The sequence below is a fragment of the Corvus hawaiiensis genome, chromosome 21 (genome assembly GCF_020740725.1).
Source record: "Corvus hawaiiensis isolate bCorHaw1 chromosome 21, bCorHaw1.pri.cur, whole genome shotgun sequence".
Classification (NCBI taxonomy): Eukaryota; Metazoa; Chordata; class Aves; order Passeriformes; family Corvidae; genus Corvus; species Corvus hawaiiensis.
This window is the reverse complement of record NC_063233.1, coordinates 993,775-1,016,086: the sequence shown is the minus strand read 5'-3', so window position 1 is coordinate 1,016,086 and position 22,312 is coordinate 993,775. Positions and strand designations below refer to the sequence as shown.

Genomic DNA, 22,312 nt, shown 5'->3' with positions numbered 1-22,312 from the left:
GACGCGGGCCATGTGTGGGACGAGGCCGCGATGCCGAGCACAGGCCGAGCATCCCTGTTGTGCAGGGCTGTCACCAGGCACGGAGAAACGCCTGGATTCTGTGGGAAGAGAGAAAACATCGACGGATCCGCATCCTTGGGCTTTACAGCAAGTGTAACACGCGCTACGCTGCAGGGTTCCTGTGGGGTCAGCGGCCACGGGCCCGGCCCCCGCTCGGTGTCCCCGCGGGTCCGTGCGGCCGGCGCTGGACGGGAGAGGGCAGCAGCCGACCGAGGACACGGCGAGCGGCACGGCGGGGGCGGGCACACCGGGAGCGGGGGCGGACACACCGGGAACGGGGCCGGGCACACCGGGAACGGGGCCGGGCACACCGGGAACGGGGCCGGACACGCCGGGAACGGGGCTGGGCACACCGGGAACGGGGCCGGACACACCGGGAGCGGGGGCGGACACACAGGGAACGGGGCCGGGCACACCGGGAACGGGGGCGGACACACCGGGAGCGGGGGCGGACACACCGGGAACGGGGCCGGGCACACCGGGAACGGGGCCGGACACGCCGGGAACGGGGCTGGGCACACCGGGAACGGGGGCGGGCACACCGGGAACGGGGCCGGGCACACCGGGAGCGGGGGCGGCACACCGGGAACGGGGGCGGCACACCGGGAACGGGGGCGGGCACACCGGGAACGGGGCCGGGCACGCCGGGAACGGGGGCGGACACGCCGGGAACGGGGGTGGACACGCCGGGAACGGGGGTGGCACGCCGGGAACGGGGGCGGACACGCCGGGAACGGGGGTGGCACACCGGGAACGGGGGCGGACACACCGGGAACGGGGGCGGCACACCGGGAGCGGGGCCGGGCACACCGGGAACGGGGGCGGACACGCCGGGAACGGGGGCGGGCACACCCGGAACGGGGCCGGACACACCGGGAGCGGGGCCGGACACACCAGGAACGGGGCCGGACACACCGGGAACGGGGGCGGACACGCCGGGAACGGGGCCGGACACACCGGGAACGGGGGTGGCACACCGGGAACGGGGGCGGCACACCGGGAACGGGGCTGGGCACACCGGGAGCGGGGGCGGACACACCGGGAGCGGGGGCGGACACGCCGGGAACGGGGCCGGACACACCGGGAACGGGGGCGGACACGCCGGGAACGGGGGCGGGCACACCGGGAACGGGGGCGGACACACCGGGAGCGGGGGCGGACACACCGGGAGCGGGGCCGGGCACACCCGGAATCACACCCGGCTCTGCCCAGGGCCGCCTCAGCCGCTCCGCGGAGCGAGCACGGCACCGATGCGGATCCGGTTTCAGCACCAGCTTTTGTTGTCCTCGCAAGGCGCCCGCTCCGGCCCCGGCGCTGCCCCGAGCAGCTCCGCAGCATCCTCCCCTCCCGGGTGCCGCAGGGCACCGAGGCAACTAAAGAGTCCCGCTCACGGGCTGGATGGCACTTCGGGTTTAATTTTCTTGCAATTAACTGTTCTGTCAGTAGGAGTAGCTATTTAAAATGTCCCTTTCTGCCCCCAATCATCTTTGAGTATTCAATTTAACTTGTTGAAGTTTGTAATCCTATTTTCCTTTTTTACATAAAAAAAAAAAGGAAAAACTGATCAGAAATGTCCTCCCAAAATTTACAAAAGTGGAAATAAAATTATGGAGGAAGTACCTGTTATACCCTGACAATACCTCCAGACTTCCTCTTTGTATCCATGTAACCAGCCAATAATACATCCATGCAGCAAACAGCATATTCCACTGAAAAAAACCACATCACCCAAACTCCCAGCTTCTGTCAAGAACCTCCTGCCAACACCTCAGCTTGGAGACTGAGTGATTTACCATCTACAACTATCTATAAACAACAATTACTTCTTAAGATGAATTCAAGCTTAAATGAAATCATGAAATGTCAACATCTATGGAAAATATATTTATTAGAAAGGCAAGGGCAACTGAAGAAAGAGAAGGTGGCACTGGCATGGGACAACAGCGCAGGAGAAATCCCCAAACTCAAAAAATCCTTGTGTAAATTCAGCTTCCTTTCTAGAGGGCCTCAAAGCAGCAAGGAAAGGCAACCAGCATGGAGGGTGGCACAGTGACACACCTGGCCCTGTTTTAGGGGGATAAGGGCTCCTAATTTGTCTCGGGCTCTGCATCCCCTTTCTCTGTCCAGCCATAACCTGAAGTGCCCAGCTCAAAGATGCAGAGGGGGCTCCTCTAGAAAAATGCTTTCATCATTTAAAGTTTCTGCTATTGCAGATGTGAGGAAAATGTCCCCATGAGCTACACAGGTTGTCCTGGCTGCAAAGTCGAATCTTTGTGTGTACAGCAGGTTGTGTGGTTCCAGCATAACACTGCAGAGGAGAATGGTGCTTGGGAATTTACATCTTTGCATCCTGTCCAGTGCTTTGGGCCAGCCTGGAGATCTGGGGCATTTCTGCACTGCTCTCCCCTCCTACTAATAATGGTTCCAATTCTGAACAGGGCAAGAGCTGAATCCTGAAAAAATACATGTTACCTCCCTGTCTTCCTTCTGCTAAACCCGATCCTCATCCTTTCCTTCTGATAAACTGGATAATTTATACGTCACCTGTACCAGCAGCTCCCAGGCCCAGATACCACCCACCCCAGTTAGCACGAGGTTCCAAATTAAGATGTACGTGACTGCAAAGAGCCAATTTTATTAGACAAACACTAGGGGAAAAAAATCTTCCATCCTCCTCTCATTCGTGAAGCCACACAGGGCAAACTATTCCCATGCCTATTCCTGACAGGGAGCGAGGCTGCCCCAGCACGGGGGCTGCTGCTTTGGGTGTAAAGGCTGAATCGAACATGCAGTATTTAAGACAATTAGGTTTTCAAAGAAACTACACTAAACATTTCTTTCATGTGTAATCAAATTATGTTAAAGCAAACCTCATAATTTAAACCATTCCATTGGTCAGCTCCTATTTGTTTTCCCTGCACCCTCATTTTTGCTCCAGATCTGTCACATTACATTAACACCTTTCCTACTCACTGCCTACAGAAATAACAGCCTTCGACATGCCTGCACAATCCATTTGTCCTGCTCTAATTACTTTTTGACATAGCCTCTTCTGCTGTTATCTTGCCTTTTCTGACCTCTGCCTGTATTAAAGCCATTTAAAACAATCTTTAAACTCGGTATTTTTTGTGATGTGTCTTACATGATACTGCTGGAGTATCAGGCAGCAACATTTTGTAAATCAAATATTTAAATCTATGGTAATACGATAATGTACTTGAGGAGGAAAGCTACTGCATAGTGGTAAGAGCTACAACTGGCTGCTCGTAACACAAGCCCCCAGGACTGCAGCACATTTTCAGGATGAAATTCCTATAGTCATAAAACTGTTCTACATAAGGAAGCTGCTCAAATCTGCTCTTCTGTGTACTAGGAATTTCCCTTAAATTCACAAATGGGGAGGAAAGCAGGAGAAACTGAGAAAAGTGGTCATCCTGCACAAGAGAGCCCGAACAACCTCCAGACAAACTGAGCAGACAGGAAGAGGATCAGGCAGGGTGCACTGACAATGTAACCCATGACAAATCATACTCTTCTTCAAACCCACAGAAGAAACCATGAATCTCTAATCCCAATATCCCTCTGTTTTCATCAAGCCCATTCAAAAACTGTGCCCTCATTTTCTTTTGTGGTGATTCACAGAAGATGAGCCTCTAATTACCAGCTACTTCCCCAGCTGAAGCAGCGGAGGATCTGCTCTGTGCCAAGTGTCTGCTTTGGAGTCAAGAACTTTTCCACATGGTGGAACTAATTTTTTGGATATCAAGTTGATCCCAATGTACGGATGTCTCACGATACAGTCTAACTACATCTTTACATGCTATTTTCCACATGATCCAGTCTCGTGCTAACTTAATTGGTATCTAGTCAATATTTTACTCACATTTAAAGAGATTCCTCCAACCTACATTTGGTCTGGTTCATTTACAGGGTAATTATCCAGCTCACACCAAGTCTGGCCTTCTAGATCCAACCAGTGCAGACACAGGCACAGCTCTGCTGGGAAAGCACAGCTCTACACTTTGTCTTCCAGACGACAGCACTATAAAACCAACGGGGGACAAAACCAGACTCAATTAAAATACATTAAATGCAATGCAACAATTCTAGGATTTGTCATAGACATTTTATTTCTCTGAATTCCTCTGACTGTGTCCTCAGGACATTAAATCCCATGAATGCTGTGGAAAGCTCTTCCCACAACACTTCCCTATGCTCATTTTTATTTTCCTCTTTCTCTTTCCTGTCAGCAGCCCTGACCACAAACCTCAGCCTCATTAAGGCATCTAAACAGAGAAGGGATCCATGGCTGCACAACCAGGCCAGTCTGCTGGAAAAGCAGGAGTGTGAGACAATGCTGTGCTGGAGCACAGCTGATGGAAAGGTTTTTCAGCGATGGCTTTTGGCAGGACATTCAACAGCAGGAGTGGGTAATGCCCACAGGAATTGCTGAAACAGTGAGGATTTAGGGAACCAAAAGCAACAGATACCAGTCCTGGAACCAAGGCCACAGAGATCCCCAAATTTCGTGCCTCATGAGTGAAGAGGCTCCAAGCTCCTCTGTACGGTGGCACAGAGCAGCATCTCTTCCCAGCCGGCTGCGGAGCAGCTGCCGGCGGAAGTCGGGGGCTTAATTCCTTGTGCAGGAGCCTCGTGCTTGGAGGAGACCCATGCTAGGACTGTGATCAGTTCTTAACAGATGCCTCTAAATTGCCTGCTGGAGGAATCCACCTCTCCCCGTGACTGCCCGGGGACGCGGCCCCCGAATTAGGGGGGTTGATTTCCCCTCATTAAGCCTGTCCTGAGCTGCTCTCTGCGGGAACCGTCCTCGCCACAGCTCCCACTGCAGCTCCAGAGAAACCCTGGAACTCCACGGAACCCCTGCTACTGCCCTGGTTTTCCTGGCTTTGGGAATGTGAAAATGGCAGATTAGCTAAACCAAACAAATTCTCCCGGTTGCTCTTGGGGCCGAGGAGCGGGTGCAGCCGAGGCCCCACTCACAGCACGTCTGTGTGTGCAGGACAGACAGACAGACAGACAGAGCTGCCCTGCTCTCTGCGGCCTCGCTGGCTGCCGACCACGGCCATAAATCCTTCCCAATGCAGCACAGCGGGTTTAGCCAGAGGGATCCTCTGCAACACGAGGTGCTGCAAGAAATGTGAGAGGGTTTGAGAGGAAACATGTAAGATTCAGATTTGAAATTAAAATGATCTGCCCCAACAACAACGCCTGGATTTCTGCATTAAATTTTTGACATTCCAATGGCATGATATGTTCGTGTTGCTCACCCAAGATAATCCCACGCATTTTTTCAGAAGTTAAAAATTAAAATCTGCATTAGGGTTTTTATCATATATCTTGAAAACAAGGCAAATAGAAAACTCCCAGTGCTCACCACCAGGCATCTTATCAGCAGAAACTACGGGGCTCTTTGTGCTGTGCTGTGATGACTTTGCAGCACACGTACTCCTGAAAACAGCCCCTGCTACTCACAGGAGAGACACCCTGGATGCTCAGATCCACGGATCTCACCGCAAGGTGCCACACCGTGTGTCAGAACAGCCCAAATCACACTGAGCAAGTTCCTATGCCAAATTTAGCAAACTGCACTTGGACTACGTCTATAGGAGCAAAATAAGATGTTAGATAAGGGCCACACCGGGGTTATGTACACTCAGTATTTGGTTAAATCAGGAATTAGACTTACGAATTCTAGAGACATGAGTGTCACTTAACAAAACAGAACATAAATACCCACAGAGCAGTGACCCTCTTCTTTAAAGCAAAAGACATCCAGCTTTTCCCGTGTGAGTCTTGCCAAAGACTAATTACATTATTGCTTGTTATTTGTAACAAAACATAAACATTTTCCTTATGCCCTGAGACAGCAATCACAGAGGAATCCGTACACCCTCACCTCGAGACATACTGTCGTGTAGGGATACAACGCTCTCTGATCTAGTCTCATCCACCCACTAAATTGCTCCAAAGTTTGCTTGCACATATTCTCTGCAAGTCCAGGGACAAGCTGCTTTCTGCACTGGCAATACAGCGAGCAGGGTGACAGTCTAACATGGTGTCCTGCTGAGATCCAAGAATAGCAATGCCTTAAAAGGCAGCGATGTTGAGATCACAAGGAAAAGAGAATTAGGGCACAGCTGTGGAGTTCTGTAGGCTAAAACATAGACTCAATATGTCAGAGAAAATTAAATCACAGAGCTACATGTAATTTCTAGTCTCATTTGGAACTTTGCTGTAGCTGTGCAGAATTTGTGCTTGGGTCATACATGTGAGTCACCGCATTTCTGCACACAGAAATAAAGCATGGAATTAATTTTAAAAGAAAAAACAAAGGGGTTGTATGGCACAGTAACACAAAGAGCTATGTTTGGAAGGATGTGTACATGCTACCGCAGCTCACACACACTTCTGTGGGCAGGTCTGGGGGACAGACAGCAAAGCCCCAGCCCCACCTCAGGTGACACAGCCTCACCTGCAGCATAAAACAAACTGACCTGACGGATCTGAAAAATGCCTGTTTTCCTGTGGTTGTCAGATAAGTGAAAAGGACCCTTCCTCAAAATTGAAGGTATCAAAACTGATAACAAACTTTAGCATAGGCTTTTCCCCTTGAAGAAGTGATGTCACATTTTTCAGATCAGTATCTAGATATAAATTTCCCAGTATTTCTTTATCCTTGAAGGCCAGTACCAGCTCTTCTTCTGAAAGCATTCAATATCCAACAGAATACAGTCCATTATCCTCTGCCAGTATCTACTATTGCAATCTGTGTCCAACTAATGAATTTTTGGGATGTCAGGGTCCGTGCCTGTCGGTGCAAGAGCTGTGCCTTGAACCAGGAACTTGGTGCCTTCCCCAGTGTCTTCTGCCCAGCTCCAGACAAGCCTCCAGAAGGCAGCACAGCAGAGACCAGCACAGAGTGGTTTGATGGTGAGAAGTGTGGGTTCCATGGGAGTCCCTGGATGAAAAGCTGGCCTTTAGGCAGAGCAGGAAGGGCTCTCCTGGCCAAACCTGGACCCAGGGAGCAGCTGAGCAGTGCCTCACACGCACAAGAGACCAGGCTTTACCTGACCAGCAGACCAAAATTCTCTCTTTAAAAGGCTCTGAAGGCCAGGGACAGATAAGAGAGAAGACGGAGGAGATAAAGCAGTTGGCAACAAGGGAGCGAAGGACTGATTGGGATGAGGTGTAGATGGCCAGGCTTTCCTAAATCCCTGGTACTTGAGCACTACAGTGGTACAGAACAGCAAGAAAACAGAGGTTGGAAGCTGCACGTAACTAGGACTGTGTTTAGCTAAGTGTATTTCCTGTGGAGCTCACAGAGCACGGTGCACTCAAAGCTGGTCTGTTGCCATCAGCCATCCTTTGTCCCTAAAGAGGTAAATAATACCTTTGATTTGTATATAAAGTTCAATAGCTGCTAATGGTTATGCTTGAGCTGCACACGGAGCTGTGGACTGACATCTCCAGGAGTCAATTCCTATGAAGGGATAGTACATTAAGAGATTTTACAAAGGGGGAGAGTTCAGCAGCCAACAGACAGGGAGAGGTGAAAACGAGCCAGGGAGGGACGTGCAGGGGCAGCTCAGTGAGTGTCTGGCTGGGGGACCAGGCTCAGTGGGACAGGAGCTGTCGACCCCTCCAGATGATCATTAAGGTCCATTCCAACCCAAGCTGTTCTGTGGTTGTATGACCCAACTCCTGCTGGAGTTCCAGAGCTGTGCGCACGTGGCACTGCTCGGGAGAAGGAGGAATGCACCGTGATAGACATCACACGGGGAAGGAGATAACACAGGAGTGCAGACGAGCAGAAGGGATGCGTGAATTCAGCCCGCAGCGATGGAGGAGAGCTCTTCTGGAAACCGCCAATACCGGCAAGGGTTAACAGGGCAGTTCTCGAGCACAGGCGCTGCACGCAGGGGCACACGTGCACACCACGATCTAATTAACAGAGAAAATGCCAAATGCAGCAGATGAAATGCTTTTCCCGAGCAGAACTATGTATTACCTACTTTAAGCACAGCCCGGTTCATACATATGCAATGTTCTTCACAAACACCGCACGCGGTGCGGGAAACACTCCCGTAAATGAGGATGCAAAAGGAGGTCACTAATTCTCCTGGAATATCTTTGGGAGCAGGCGGAGGCAGCCCCGCACGCCATCCCTGCCCATCCCGGCCCGGCCGCCGCGGAGCAGCCGCAGCCCCGCGGCCGCTGCCAGCGCCGCTCGCCCTGACCCAGTTTCCCGCAGCATTTCTGCATAGAGACAGAGGTCCGAGCAGGACAAGTGTCACCTCCCAGCCCACGGGATTCTCCATTTCCTACTGCTTCGACTCGATGTGCCCAGCCTTTACACGCAGGTACACACAAGCACGGCATTGCACATAAATGTAAGTAAACACAGGAAGAGAAGGAATTAGAACAACAACAAAAATCCTGTTCTCGTACACAGAATATTCCTCTGAAGTAGATACAGGGCTGTGAGAGTGGCTACATGAATATCCATCCCACGGACCCTCCCTGGGAGAAGCCTGGCAGTTCCATTCTGGCCAAAGCTCTTTTAAAAGGAGTTTGCTCGTTTCTGGCTGGTCTGAGCATTCCTGTTGCCCTGAACCATTCCTGCTTTCACTTCCACCAAAAGGAATCCTATTTATTGAGCCACCCAGAAAATTACAATTCCTTCATTATCCCCAGCCAAAGCTCTGACGCTGTGAGGAAATGCATTTTCCCACCCCAAGCCCCGCACACCCCATGTACTGTCCTATTTCCTACTCCCTCAGCCCCTATGGAATTACAGTGTATTGGCTGCAGATGCACTGGCAGTTCTCATGTCATCTCAAGGCTTTTTCTTTTTAATTTTTTTTTTTCCTAGGTGAAGCATCTATATTTCCTCTGTTCTGCAATTTTGTGCCGAAACTATAACAAGCCAAAAATCTCTTCAATGGGAAATTTCACAAACGGAGGATTATGACTTCAGCTCCAGAATAAGCAGCAGGAGCAGATGGAACTCTTCAGAAACAATGATTCCATTTTCATGCAAATTTCCTTAGTAGTTAAAAAAAGACGACGAAGAAAAAACCACCAAGATATCAGAATGGTCTCTAAATGGAAGGTTTTTGAATGATGCTAAAAGCAAAGGGCTGGTAGCTCTCCAGAGTCCCAAGCATTTTAGCGGCAGTCAGGGTGAAAAAAAACCATGACAAACTAAACCCAGACTCCGTCCCCACTCAGAGTCAGGATAAGGGAAAGGGAAAATGGAGTGAATGTGTATTTTAGTTTTTATGATTTTCAACATCCTCGGCTTTGTGCTAATGCACACTTCAGAGCTAATTCTTATGCTCTTTAGGAGCACAGGCTTCATTCATGAAGCAGCATGACAAAAATTCTTTATCCACTTGATGACTACAGAAGGTGACAGGCACCGAGAAGCAGCCAGCCACGGGGACCCTGTCAGAGTGCTAACCTGCAGCGCTCCTCCTCGGAGGACAGCGCTCCCCTGATTGCAGGAACACAGACATGCATATTTCATAGCCCAAGTGTGGAAACGGAGCCAATTCTTTTGTTATTAATACTGGCAGCATACCCTAAAAAACAAATAATGCAGAGTTAGCAGACCCTGTTTCTGGCTCTTCTACTGACTTCTTACTCAGTTTTGGTCTTGTGCCGTAATTTCCCCCTTGTGTTTACTCCCCAAGTGAGAGAATTCAAGCTACTCCTTCACTCTCAGCAGGGTGAGGACAACTGGCTTTGCACAACAGAGTGTGACTGTGCCACACTGTCGTACCAACCACTGTCCAGCTGTGCATACAGAACACATGCTCACGGTAGTATATGGAATAGTCTGGAAGGCCCAGGGAATTCCACTTTTACAGGCTACTCTTTTAAGCTGAGGTTTTAAAGCCAAGAGGAAATGATACGCACAGAGGAGCAGGATTGCAACAACCCAGTGCAGTTTGTCAGGGCCTCCCCCTGCACACGGACCAGGGGAAGGTGCAGCCAGGCCTCTCCCCGAGCAGAGCTGCAGCCACCAGACACGGGGAGCCGGGACAAATCCAGGTGCCCCTCCTGCCACAGTTCCTCCCTGATGCCACTCCTGATGTTTTGAAGTGAGGCTTCATAAGTGCCTATCAATTCTATCAAACAATTTCTATTTCAATCAGTTTCACATTGATTTTTAAAATTTATTTTATCATTCCTTTTTCATGCAAAAGAGATAAAAATTTGGCTTCAAATAAGGCTGCCAAGAGTAAAGGTCTCTGAGCCATGTGTTCAATACCAAGAATACTTCTATTTAATCCCATTCTACCTACACTTATCCTTTTCATCATGTCACTGGCCAAATCTTTTCACTTTGAATTTGCTCTTAAGCTGAATCTCTTTCCTTCCTCATCAAGTTAGATGGATTTAAGCAATGACAGCTATCAAAAGGACAGAGCACATACAAAGTAACTCCAAAAATGTGCTCAACAAGGGTTTTTTCAAGCTCTTCCCTTGCTTACTTCTTAGCAGAAGGATGTAAAGAAACAATTTCCTCAGCTAATCCCTCCTTGACCCAAATTAACTTTTTCCAAACTATTTTCCTAAATAACATTACAGTCTTGCCTGAACGAACTTGACAATAGGCACATTTCAGTCTCCCAAGGAAAGGAAGAGAACAGCAATGGGGAGGGATAAGAAGATGACTTAGCTGGTCTGACCAGCACAGTGCTGCGCATTGGGGTGTGGGAAGATGGGAGGTTCGGATTAACACTCTGGATTTCTCTTTATTTCTCAATAAAGATGACACAGGAGGAAAAAAAGACATGTATCCTTTAAGCCCCACTTCTTCACTTGCTGGTGTTTGCAGTATGAAGAGAAATGAGACCCATCTGCCCCGGGTCTCACCTGTCTGGATCAGCGCATTGGATCTGATCGAACTCATGGGAAGTCTTCCTTCCTCCTTCCCCTGTCTTGTCACAGCCCTTCTCCAGGATGGGAACTGCCAGAAAGACTCGAAGATAATTGGGGGAAGCACAAGGGAGCACCAGCATTGCCTCTTCTTTAGATGCCTCAACAGATCTCCATCGCTTTTTCATTTTGACTTGGGTAAATTTTAAGCAGCAAAATGTAACACAAAGTTGATGACAGTCCTGTAAAATGGCTGAAGGGCTGAAAGCTGGGCCAACCTCCACCTCCTGCCCCCAGCCCCATCAGCACTGACAGGGTCCTGCAGGGCCTGGCTCCGGCACGGAGGAACAGCCACGGCACAACGGCCTCGGCTGCAGTGCCCTTGCCTGGGGAACTTGTTCTCCACGGCGGCTCCAGCAGTTCACTTCCCAATGGGAAATGATGTTTTCCACAGATTTAGTGAAACACGGTTCTAATTTAGTAATCGCGATGTTCATCCTACTGAGCAGGACCGAGTGTTTTGAGAATGAGAGCAAAATAATTAGGACGAGCCTCAAAATATTCGAGCGACTCAAACATTTGAAGATCACCTCTGATGTGGGGACAGAAGGAGGCACCTGGAGATTGGCATGTGGTTGTGCTCATACATTGTGCCAAAACCCTGTTCCCTTTTCCAGACCCTAACATTTCATACTTGAGGAGTTTTATAGTATTTCTGCTAATCTTAAAATGGGTTCCATAGCTGTTCAGATACCTTGTAAAGCCCATGTTACCCAAAAAAACCCACTCTTATGGATTCATTTTTTATTTTTCATGAATAGGATCAAAGATACTGCATGTTTTTCAGCCAGGAGCCCACTCTTACCCCAGCAAGCACCAGAATATGTATTTTAACAACTGCATCAACTACATTTCAGGAGGATAAGTAAATGACTCAAGAAATGAAAGCCAATCTTCAAAAGAGGAGGCAGAGAAGAAGCTGTCTGGGAACTGGAGAAGTTACTACAACGGTGATTGTGGGAAGAATGGACAGCAGATACGAGTTATCTCCTTCACACTCATGACAGGGAGGTGGGAACCTCTTCATCCACATCAACAGCAGCTGCGTGACAGTGATACGAGCCTGGGTCACCATTAAAGCAGCATGTCAAGCTTTTTTTTTCTTTTTCTTTCCAAATTGCTTCCTTTTGGATGAGTTCCATGTAACTGTCATTTGTTTTCTCATTTTGTTTTCATTTTCCATTTATGCATTCATCCAGCCCTTGAGGGGGAATTCTACAGAAATCCGTGTCAAGAATGCCCACAAGGGCTCTCTGACCCACCCCTCCCATTCCTCCATGTCCCTCCATGACAACATGGCACATCCGAAAAACTCAACAAGCCTGACCAGCAAAGGGCAGGAACTGCATTGCCACTGTGGCACCTTCCCTTCATCTGCCACCTGCAGCTGCCCCAGTGCACGAGCCCCGTGCCAGGGTACTGGGGCTGCCAGACCCACGGGAACCCAGAAACAGCAGTGGGTTACTGCAGTTGCTACTGAAAGCATTTTTACAGCAGCAACATACAGAGAGAGAGAACAGCCATGCAGTGTCAGAGAATGAGAACCTGTCCTACGGTACGGGGTCGTAGGTCAGAAGGGACCTTGGGAGTCACCCAGTCCAAACTCCCCTCCAAGGAGGGTGTCCAGTGCTTTGGTCTCCCCCTCTCAAAATGCTCTCAGAGAAGAATAAAAGGTCAATAACTGAAAAAAGCAGAGAAAAAAAGAACAGTAAGAAACCTGGAAGAGAATGAGAAGAGAAAATGCAACACGGACATGGACTTCTCCCCACTGCTCAGCCCTGGGTTCCCTCTGAAACACTTAAAGAAACAAAGTTAGTGTGTCTTAGTGCAATTCCAGAGACATCCCAGTGTCTTGTTTCACTTTTGTAGCACAGGGAAAGGGTGCAGACGAGTTGTGGGAGCAGCTTTGAGTTTTGTCAGTCTCAAACCACTGAAACTAGCAAGGTAGTGGAGTTCATTCATCATCAGGTGGTCTCATTGAGAACGTGCTTTAAAGTGTTTTATTCTGTCCTGCCATACAAACGGGAACGGTTGTTCTCGCTGTGCTAAAGAATGGAAAGGAAACAAACACAAGCGGAAAATCTCCTCGGTGCTACGTGTGGCTCAGGGCAAGGCTGCCAATGGGATTTGGTGGGGGCTGTCCTGCCGCTCCAGAGGGGACAATCCCGAGGTTTTCCAGGAGCCCACAGCGTCCGTTAAAGGCGCTGGAGCCGCTCGGTGGCACCTTTTAGGCGCCTTTAACTGCGAACACGAAGTGCCCTGGCGCTCTTGCCCGGCTCTGCCCATGCTGGCGGCGGGGCCGCGCCGTGACCCAAGTTTCCCAGTGGCCCAGAACGCCCGGGGATAACCCGGCCGGGGGCTCGGGGGCCGGCGGACCAGGCCCGGCCGCCGCCCGCCGGGGCCGGGTGACACCCCCGCGGCGGGACCGGCGGCGGGCCCGGGCGGGGCTCGGCCCCGTGGTGCGGCCGGGGGGGGCTCCGGCGCCGCAGGGGCGAGGGGCAGGTGCGGGGCAGGTGCGGAGCCGGGCCCGCCCGGCACCCAAACAACCCCGGCCCTGCGCCCGCCGGCGGGGCGGGACGGACCCTCCGGGGCGCGGGCGCGGCCCAATCGGGAGCCGGCCCCGCGCCGCCGCAGCCAATGGGCGCGGCGGCAGCGCGCACGTGACCGGGCGCGCGGCCGCCCGTCAGCGGGCGCTATATATCGGGGCGGGGGCGCGGGCGGCGGCGGTCGCGGGGGCTCGGCGGGTCCGGCCGCCGCTCCCGCCCCGCCCGCGCCGCGCCGGGGCCGCCGGTCAGCGGCGGGAGCTGCCGGACCGTCCGCACCGCCGACAACTTTGGGGAGAGCGAGCCCAGCGCGGAGCCGTCCCCGGGAGCGCCCCGCCAGGTAAGGCGTTAATCCGAGTCCCGGCGGGCCGGGGGGAGCAGCCGGGGGGGCGGGGGTCGCGCTGCGCCCCGACCTGCCGCCAGTTGGTTTTTTTTTTATTATTTATATTTTATTTTTCCAGTCTCATTTCTGCACGTGCTCCTTTGTTCTCCAACAGAAGCGTTTTTTGTTTTTTTTTTTTCATATATGTATATATATATCCGTTAATGTAACGCAGCTGGAGCAGCCGCTCCCCGCCGGTACCGGGGGAGGGGGGAACAGGCAGCAGCTCCCCCTTGCTCCCCCCTCCCCGCTTTATTCCCTCCTCCCCCGAAGAAGAAGGAGAAACTCGAGCGATTCCGCAGCGCTGGAAGTTGCTCGCGGGTCCGGGTCGGTAACCAGACACGCGTGTCGCCCGAGGGCTGGCGGGGAGGAACTGAGCCAGACGGGGACACAAAGGAGGGGGGCAGCCCCAGACACGCCGTCCCCGCCCCGCGGCGGCAGCGCCCGGCACCGCCGAGACCCGGGCGGGGACGGCGAGGAGGGAGAGGATGCCCCCGGTCCCCCCTTTTGTCTGGCTTCGGTGGCACCTGCGGGGGCGAGCGCTCGGCCGCCCCGCCCGCGGACCGTATCGCGACCGGCGGCGGATTAGCGACAGTTGTTGTGGTCGGAGAGGGTGAGACAGCCCCGGTCTCGGCGGTTTGGTTCTGTGGCCGTGCAGGGCTCGATTCCATAAGCCTCATGTTAATTAACGAGATCATTAAAAATACAAAAAAACTGCAATAAAATGAGCCCCGATGTGCAGTATTCCCCCAGTTCTTGCTCCATCACACTCGGAATTTTTATCATAACTTGCTCTAGAAGAAATTTAACATATTTGCTCCCAGACTGTCGACAGTGATTAGTTGTGACGCTTGCAATGGACTCTATAGAATATCTAAAAGAAATTTAATGTATTTACCCCCCCAAACCATCTCCAGTGATTTACTGTGATGATTGCAATGGGCTGTGTATACGATACCTAAAGAAATTTAACTTATTTTCCCCCCCAAATCATCTGCAGTGGTGCTTGGGCTCTGTGCATGATAAAATATGTTCAATGTACACTTAAAAATCTGGTATTTTCTAAGAAAATAATTTTCATAAACTTTTCCTATCGTTTCCTCAGCAAAAACAACCCATTATGAAAGCTCTAAGTAGAATTCTTCCACAAGTTTAGTAAGTTGAGAAGAGGATGATTTACCCTCCTTGTTTTGTCCAGGAATGCGAGATAGCATATTTTAAAAGTTAATAAGTATTAAAAGCCACGAGGAGCATTAAAAGTGTATTTCCAAGTGGTGTGCTCCCCAGAGCCGCGGCGCAGAGCAGCCAGCGCAGCGCCTGCAGCTCCACGCAGAGCAGAGGTTATTCACATGGCTGTTCGAGAAACTCCATTCATATCTCTGACTACCTGGATTTGAATAGAAACCAGACAGCAATTCTTTGGTCCCAGCCACTATTCGCCCCGCTGGACAATAGAGATTTGTTAGCACACAGGCACAAGCCCTGGGACACAAAGCTGGAGGCAGCAGAGATAGGGGCTTCACTGCACAGGAAATTACAGCTTTTGATGCACTGTTGGCAGGTCTGTCGGTTCAGAACAGCAACATGCCTGTGCCATGTTTAAGAGCTCCTGACTGCCATTTTTAACCACCTAGAATGTCATAAAAGCTTTATTGTCGCAGTACATAAAATCATGAAGTCCATATGGTTACTTTTCAGCTGCCCTGAGTCTGGAAGGCAGAAGCATGATCTGGCTGGAAATTTTAATTTGGGGGGAGTGTGTGGGGGGAAATTAATAGAATTTAAGGACAGAAAACCTCAAAGTGTTTATAAAAGCAGAGATTTGTTACCGAGGTGGCTGATGTCCAGCCTGAGATGGGGTGGTGTTCTAATAGACTTGGTTTAGTGGTGGTTGTAAGGCGACAAGGCTGGGCAGCTTATTTCATCCTAAAAGGTTCAGTAAATTTACTCCATGCAGCTCCAGTACCAGCTGTGGAGGAGAACATTGTTCCGTTGTGTCAACTTGGGAAACACAAAAATAAATAAGAAAACCAAACTGCTCAGTGTCTGGTACCTCCCATTTCCCTTACTTTCCCCCCAGTCTGGAGTTAAAATGAGAACTGCTCGGAGACTGGGCTTTAATCCGCTGATTGGAGCCAATGAGCAGAAATTATCGAGATTAGAAAACCAACCAGCGGGTTTTATTAGCTGAGAAGCCAGCCCCTCGCTGTGCGCGGCGCCGCGGCCGCGCACCGGGGCTCAGGGCAGTCCTCTCCCAAAGAGCGGGAGGGTTGGGGCTGGTCCTCCTCTCCTTTTGTATTTTTCCATAAATCTTACCTCCTCTACCACCTTAGCGCCAGATAAAATACCTGGTCCAACAGGCTTTTAAGACTGTTAAAACTGTGCCAGGCACACAGTGTCAGGGTGTCTCTAGGTGTGAGCCTCACTGCGAGCGCAGCAGGAGTGGGATGACTTGGCTCTTCTTCACCCAGGAAAAACAATGAAAGTGAGAGTTCTATATTGCAGCTGGAAAGTGTGTGTGTGTGTGTGTGTTATGAGCTGCAGCAATACAAAGCATGATAGAATACAGAAACAAATGTTGGGCTGTTTGCTGCCATTAAGCACGTTTTTATCAACACAATCCTTGTGAGCTCAGGAAAAGGGGAAGAGTTCTAAAGCAAGGAAGGTCCATCTTCCTGGGAGACACCTGGGAGGAGCACTGCTAATGCTCTGACCAGCCCATCAGGCAGATGATGGACTTGCTTCCACTGGTCCTTCAAGCAACGTAGGGCAAAAGAAGGCTGGATGACTAAAAGAACACACTTCTAAAAACAGTGCTGCTTGTACAACTAATAAACACCTGTACGTGTGAGGGGCCAGCTCACAGAATTTTCAGCTGCTATTTCAGAACATTAAAAATATAAATGTGAATGTAAATACTTTTCACAGGAGTCAGTTTTGTCTGAGTAATTATATAACTTCCTTGAATTCTCTTCCTGATGGAGTACAATGGCCTGGGTGTATTACTTCTCAGTAAAACTTAGCTTGATTGTAATCTAGCCCAATTCTTATCACCTATTTTGATTTTTTTCTTGCTGGTACTGACAAGCCCAGGAGGACCTACCTAAAATAGGCCTTTGAACAAAAACATTATTATTTTTAATAAAGGTTAAGGATATTGATGGCTCTATCTGCAACACACTTTTAGATGAAATTCCATGGTGTTCTTAAAATACAGCGACCTTTTCTGTTACCTGTAAGACTGCTAATAGTTAATATTCATCTAGATGCTGATGATAAAACCTACCCCTTGAAAGTGCTGTCTAAAAAAAATGTGCTGAAAAGTTAAATTTTGTCCTTGCAATTGGGTCGTAAGATTTTGAGTACCTGTTAAGCACATAGTTTTGAATGGAAACCAGACCATTATAAGTAGGCAAAAAGCACTTCTGCTTAATCGAAATAGCCATAAGAGGAATGCCTGGGCATAACCTGCCCCCAAAACATCTGCAGACTCAGCCTGGACATGGGAATAATCCCATCATGCACATAAGAAAAGGATGCTGATGGCTCTTCTCATGTGGTCAGGGTTTATTTAAACTGCACGTAGAAATAACAGATAATTCCAAAGTCAGTTTTCACAACTCCAGTTACAACTATTCCAAGGGAAAGCTTATAAAGCCTGAACCACTGTCACAACCACTAACAGCCTTGGAAGTGCAGCAGATGCAGAAGACCAGTGCGTGTATAATCCGACCATTAATAGATGGTATTGCATTACAGGGTTGGTTGCCAATAAAAATGTGTCAGGTATGCTGCAATCTCACAATACACTTGGCAATTTAACACAAAATGCGGAATCCTAGGAATTTCATTTTGTCTTAATTATAGCCAGCAGATGCTGTAATCGTTTCAAACCCACAGCGCTGATTAATAGTGCTCAACAGTTTCAAATGTTAAGAACTCAAAAGATAACAATTGGGTGTTTTGATATTAAGGATAACATGGAAGCATGTGTTTCCCTAAGAAGCACCATGGACGTACAGTCTGATGACATCACCTCTTCAAACAGACCTCAGTCATTCCTGCCCTCCGTGTTCTGCCTGAGAGTAGCTCAAACCATCTGCAGCTGCCTTGGACCATAACACAAAGAAATGAACCCCACTGCCAGCAATGACCTGGGTAAAACTGCAGATTTCTGAGTGCCAAGTGCTGCATCTCAAACCCAAGAACCCTCCTGCATTAGCAGTTAATTGTGTGGGAATGAATATTGCAGGAAGCCTGGGAATGGGAATTCTGCTGCCCAGTAGCAGGTCCCTTTCCACCATAACGGCTTTGGGGTCATGCACAACTTGGCTTTGCACCACCACGCTGCTCAGCCCTGCGGTTCACCCGTGTTTCCCTCGGAAAGGCCAGGCTGGGTGGGATGCGATGCCCAGCTGTAAGGGCTGGGTGGGCACGGGCGGCACGTGGAGCAGTAACGTGTCCCCCCACGGGCACTGCCCTCAGCTCAGAGCTGCCCTAACACAGGGGGACGGGGCTGTGTGCTCCGGGCTGGCTCCAGCCCCGGCAGGGTGAGCCCAGTGGTGACACAGGCACTGCTTGTCCAGTGCAGGCAGACTGGAACACAATGGAGTCCAGCAAGCTACAGGTTACCAATCTCCAAAATTCTGTCAATATGTTTACTGATTCTCAATTTGGTAGCCAAATCAGTTTATAGGTCTCTTGGAAAATGCCTTGTCATATGAGTATTCAAGGCTTTCCTACTTCGCTTTTTCCAGGCTTTTGAGCACACATTACTTGAGCATTAGAGCACACATCCCTCTGTTCCTGTGTACAAGTCTGCAGTACCTCTGCAAATAGTGCTACATCTTGAGTCTGATGGCATGAACAAAAAGGATTCATCTGGTCGATGAGCAGAAGTGGTCAGGGTTTCACCACGCACATCAATTCCCAGTCTCCCATATTTACTTACATTTCCAGCTGCACACACACCAGTGCCCTGGAGTGGCAGCAGCTCCATTTACATAACCAGGGCTGGGTACCCCGGGGGCTCAGGCTGGAGCTGAGCCCCCAGTGCAGGCAAGGAGAGAGCTCTCACCTCACTGAGAACGCTGCTCCTCCACAGGGGAGGCTGGGGGAGTCCACCAGGGCGGCTGCATTACAGAGTGTGGTTATGAGACATACATAAAACCCTCCCCTGCAACTGGGTGTAATGAATGGCTCTTCCTAGTCAGATTTATCTCTTTAGGTAGAGCCTCAAAATCAGACTTTAAGATGATCAACACGTTTGCAGACAAGGTTCACATTAAAAAGATCCTAGTTGCAAAACAGAATGCATTCAAGTTTGCCATATATTATTTTCTGCTAAAGATTTAAATATCATGTGGCTTTAGCTTTCTTTCTGTTCACTGAATATCAAGGTCAATTAGGAATGATGTCTGGCTAGTACTCTCAGAGCAGATTAGACAGTTGCATCAAAAACTAGGACCATGTATAGGTCATCTGTTACTGTGACCTAGATTTCTGAGAATCTGTTCAATTTGTTTTATTGAAAATGTGGTCCTCTCTCAGTTCTGTTTCTCATAGCAAACCTTTCTGTAATAGCAGAAAATAGCTTTATTAGATACTTAGAGACATTGCTTACTACTTCTGCTAAGATACAAAGAAAATCAAATCCATGCAGCAGACCTGTGCCTGTCATCCATTTAATTTTAAAATAACTTAAGGTTCTGAAAGGCTTATGCCTTATAATCTAAAGCATTTGGTCCACATGCCAAATACTAAGCGATCTGAAATACATAATAGCTTAGCTGCAGCTTTGTTTGCCCTATTTAATTCATTTTTTGCCTTTAGTAACCAGGGTGTAGATGCAATATTTCTGCAGTCTACTTTGGAAGAGAAGAACGTACAGAAATGTTTGAGTGAGGCTGTTTTGTTTGTATCTGTGTGAGCTTTGTGGTGCCCTGGGAGGAGAGTTGGTGTGGATTGCCCAGATCCAGACGTCCCTCCCAACCCTGCCTGTTTACTGAGGATAAGGATGGTGCTGTCTGAATCCTGACAATTTACAGTACATCCACCTATGCTTGCTGGGTTGTCATTCTGAAACAACATAAAAGCAGATTTCCATTTGGAACATTTTATCCAAATTTCCTCTCCTCTCACAGCTCTTAATTGTTCTGGTAGAGAGCAATTACTAGAACACAGACCATGCAAACCCCGCTGTTGTTGGTGTAAGTACTGGCGAGAGGGAAGACAACAAAGTGTATCTTAAAATATTAGAAACTTTTCTAAACACCAGTGAGTTCAGTGTAAAAGGAAAACTATAAAAACAATGAAGTGATTGCAGAACTCGCAGTCCAAAGACCACCAACCAAATTTGAGCATTACCATCGTCATCAGTCTCTGTGGCTTGTGGTGCTGGGGTACAAAGCACATCAGGAACACTTGTGCTCTCATCACACCCCAGGACAAAAGGTCGCTAATACGCTCAAATATGAGGAGAAAGGGCACCAAAAAAGAAAATATGCCAATAGGTTGAGATTCACAAATGAAAATCTGCAGCGCGTCCCTCCCTCCCTCATGCATCGATCATAGGAAATCTGTTCCCATTTTTTCAAAATTCTAAAGCGAGTTCTACCAACTCATATGAATTTTATACTACTTTCATATTCAAACTTTTATGTGCATATCAGCACACTGGGACCAATTTATTTTATAGGCAAGATAAAACCCTGCGATATTTGGTGACGTTATCCAGAGATCATTCTTCTAAATGAACATAAGTACATTTTCTCCTTTTTGTTTCACATGATGGCTGCATTTGAATAGGCTAAATGTATAATTCAGAGAAGAATGGCTGAGTCCTGCTCACCTGGGGGTCATATCCACATCCATCCAATATTTAAAAGCACGCAAAAGCGAAGAAATTAAATATATAAGAGGCCGGGGAGGAAGTCTTTCTTCCAACAGAATATTTGCCTGGTAACCAGATAGAAGAGACCGCCTCTTTTTTTACCCCCAAATCACAGTTAGTTGTTCTACAAGTCTTTGAAGACACTTCTATTTTAAATTTTAACACCTGAAGAACAGTTCAAGACGTGCTGCTCTGGCTGAGCCACACACAGTGGGAGGAAAGTCTCACAGAAACATGGCTGAAGCTCTAAAGCCAGCGCGTGATCAACGTACATTCAGACCATGTGTAAACAAGGCTGAATGAATTTGGTGTGAAAACGGGAAAAAAGAGCAAGGAAACATAGTGGAAATCCATCCATGGTGTGGATGGGACCATGCTTAGGATGTGATGTTTCCCTGTCAGCCCGGAGCACGTCCATCTGGGCCTTGTGGTACCTGCTGTAGCTGAATGGGAGTGACCGCGGCCAGAAGATGGGAGCCAGGATCTTGCAGAGGTTCAGTGAGGTCAGGGCACTTGTTCTGTGTGGCACCCGTTCAGCTCACAAGGAAGACACTGCTCATGGAAAGAATAACATGCTGCCAGCTAAGCCAGATGTTGGCAAGGGATAAGAAATCTCATAACCTTTGGGAGGAGGATGGGGAGAAAGCCACATGAGGATTCATTTTCCTGCTCATTACAATGTCACTGTAATGTCATTTTCTTTGCTTCAGTTATATACAGTTACTGGAAGTAAAATCCTTACTACACTGAGTATATCATGAAATGGAGTCTTACAAGGTGGCAGCGTAAAACTGACCCAGAGGTGCCGCACTGCCAAAACTGAGCCAAAAAGTGAGGTTTTACAGGTATTTCTTTTGAGAAGAACTTCAAATCTTGAAGTCTATCAGATGAAAATTGCTGGATTACAAAGATGAAAACCAGGAACTAATTATCTTGAAAGGGACAGTTACCAACACATCAGGAGACATTATGATTATGAAAAGCAAATCCTTCATTTGATCCCTCTCCATCCGTACTGCTTCCCAAGCAGATAACCTAAGCTTTATCCATGTGGAATTGCTAATATTCCAAACAGGGAATCAAATATGAAAGTCACAATTAGCATATATAAAAAGAAATCTCTATTTTTATAGTGTTGTGTATGATCAGTGTGTGAACAGGGGCACGTGGCAGCAGTTCCATGGGGGTCATGTCCCTGGTCTAAAGTCACAGGAAGCCATCTCAACAAAACAGACCTCAGATTTCTCTCCCAATTACTTTGCAGCATATTTTTCCCATGTTTGGCCATTACAAGTGGAGGTTCTGGCCATGTCTTCAGTATCTCACGTGGGAAAATGAAAATGATTCCTGTGAAACACACATCCAGGGGCAGGCGTCGTGCTCGGGGTGAGCCCACTCAAGGCACTGCCCCACCAAAGCAAAGGAGACCTTAACTCCAAACTCAGGATTCTCTGACATTATCCAGCT

The 22,312-nt window shown here is 49.0% G+C and overlaps 1 protein-coding gene and 1 long non-coding RNA gene across 6 annotated transcripts in view; one reads left to right on the top strand and one right to left on the bottom strand.

The window, feature by feature from the left end:
* Positions 1-22,312, bottom strand: part of NR6A1 (nuclear receptor subfamily 6 group A member 1) — a 76,837-nt gene that overhangs the window by 31,035 nt on the left and 23,490 nt on the right. The window lies entirely within an intron of this gene.
* The window catches only part of LOC125336625, a 28,577-nt gene continuing 20,047 nt past the window's right edge, over positions 13,783-22,312 (top strand). For all 4 annotated transcript variants that reach the window (XR_007207814.1, XR_007207815.1, XR_007207816.1 and 1 more), the window contains exon 1: positions 13,783-13,911. This is a non-coding gene — a long non-coding RNA (uncharacterized LOC125336625). The remainder of the gene's footprint in view (positions 13,912-22,312) is intronic.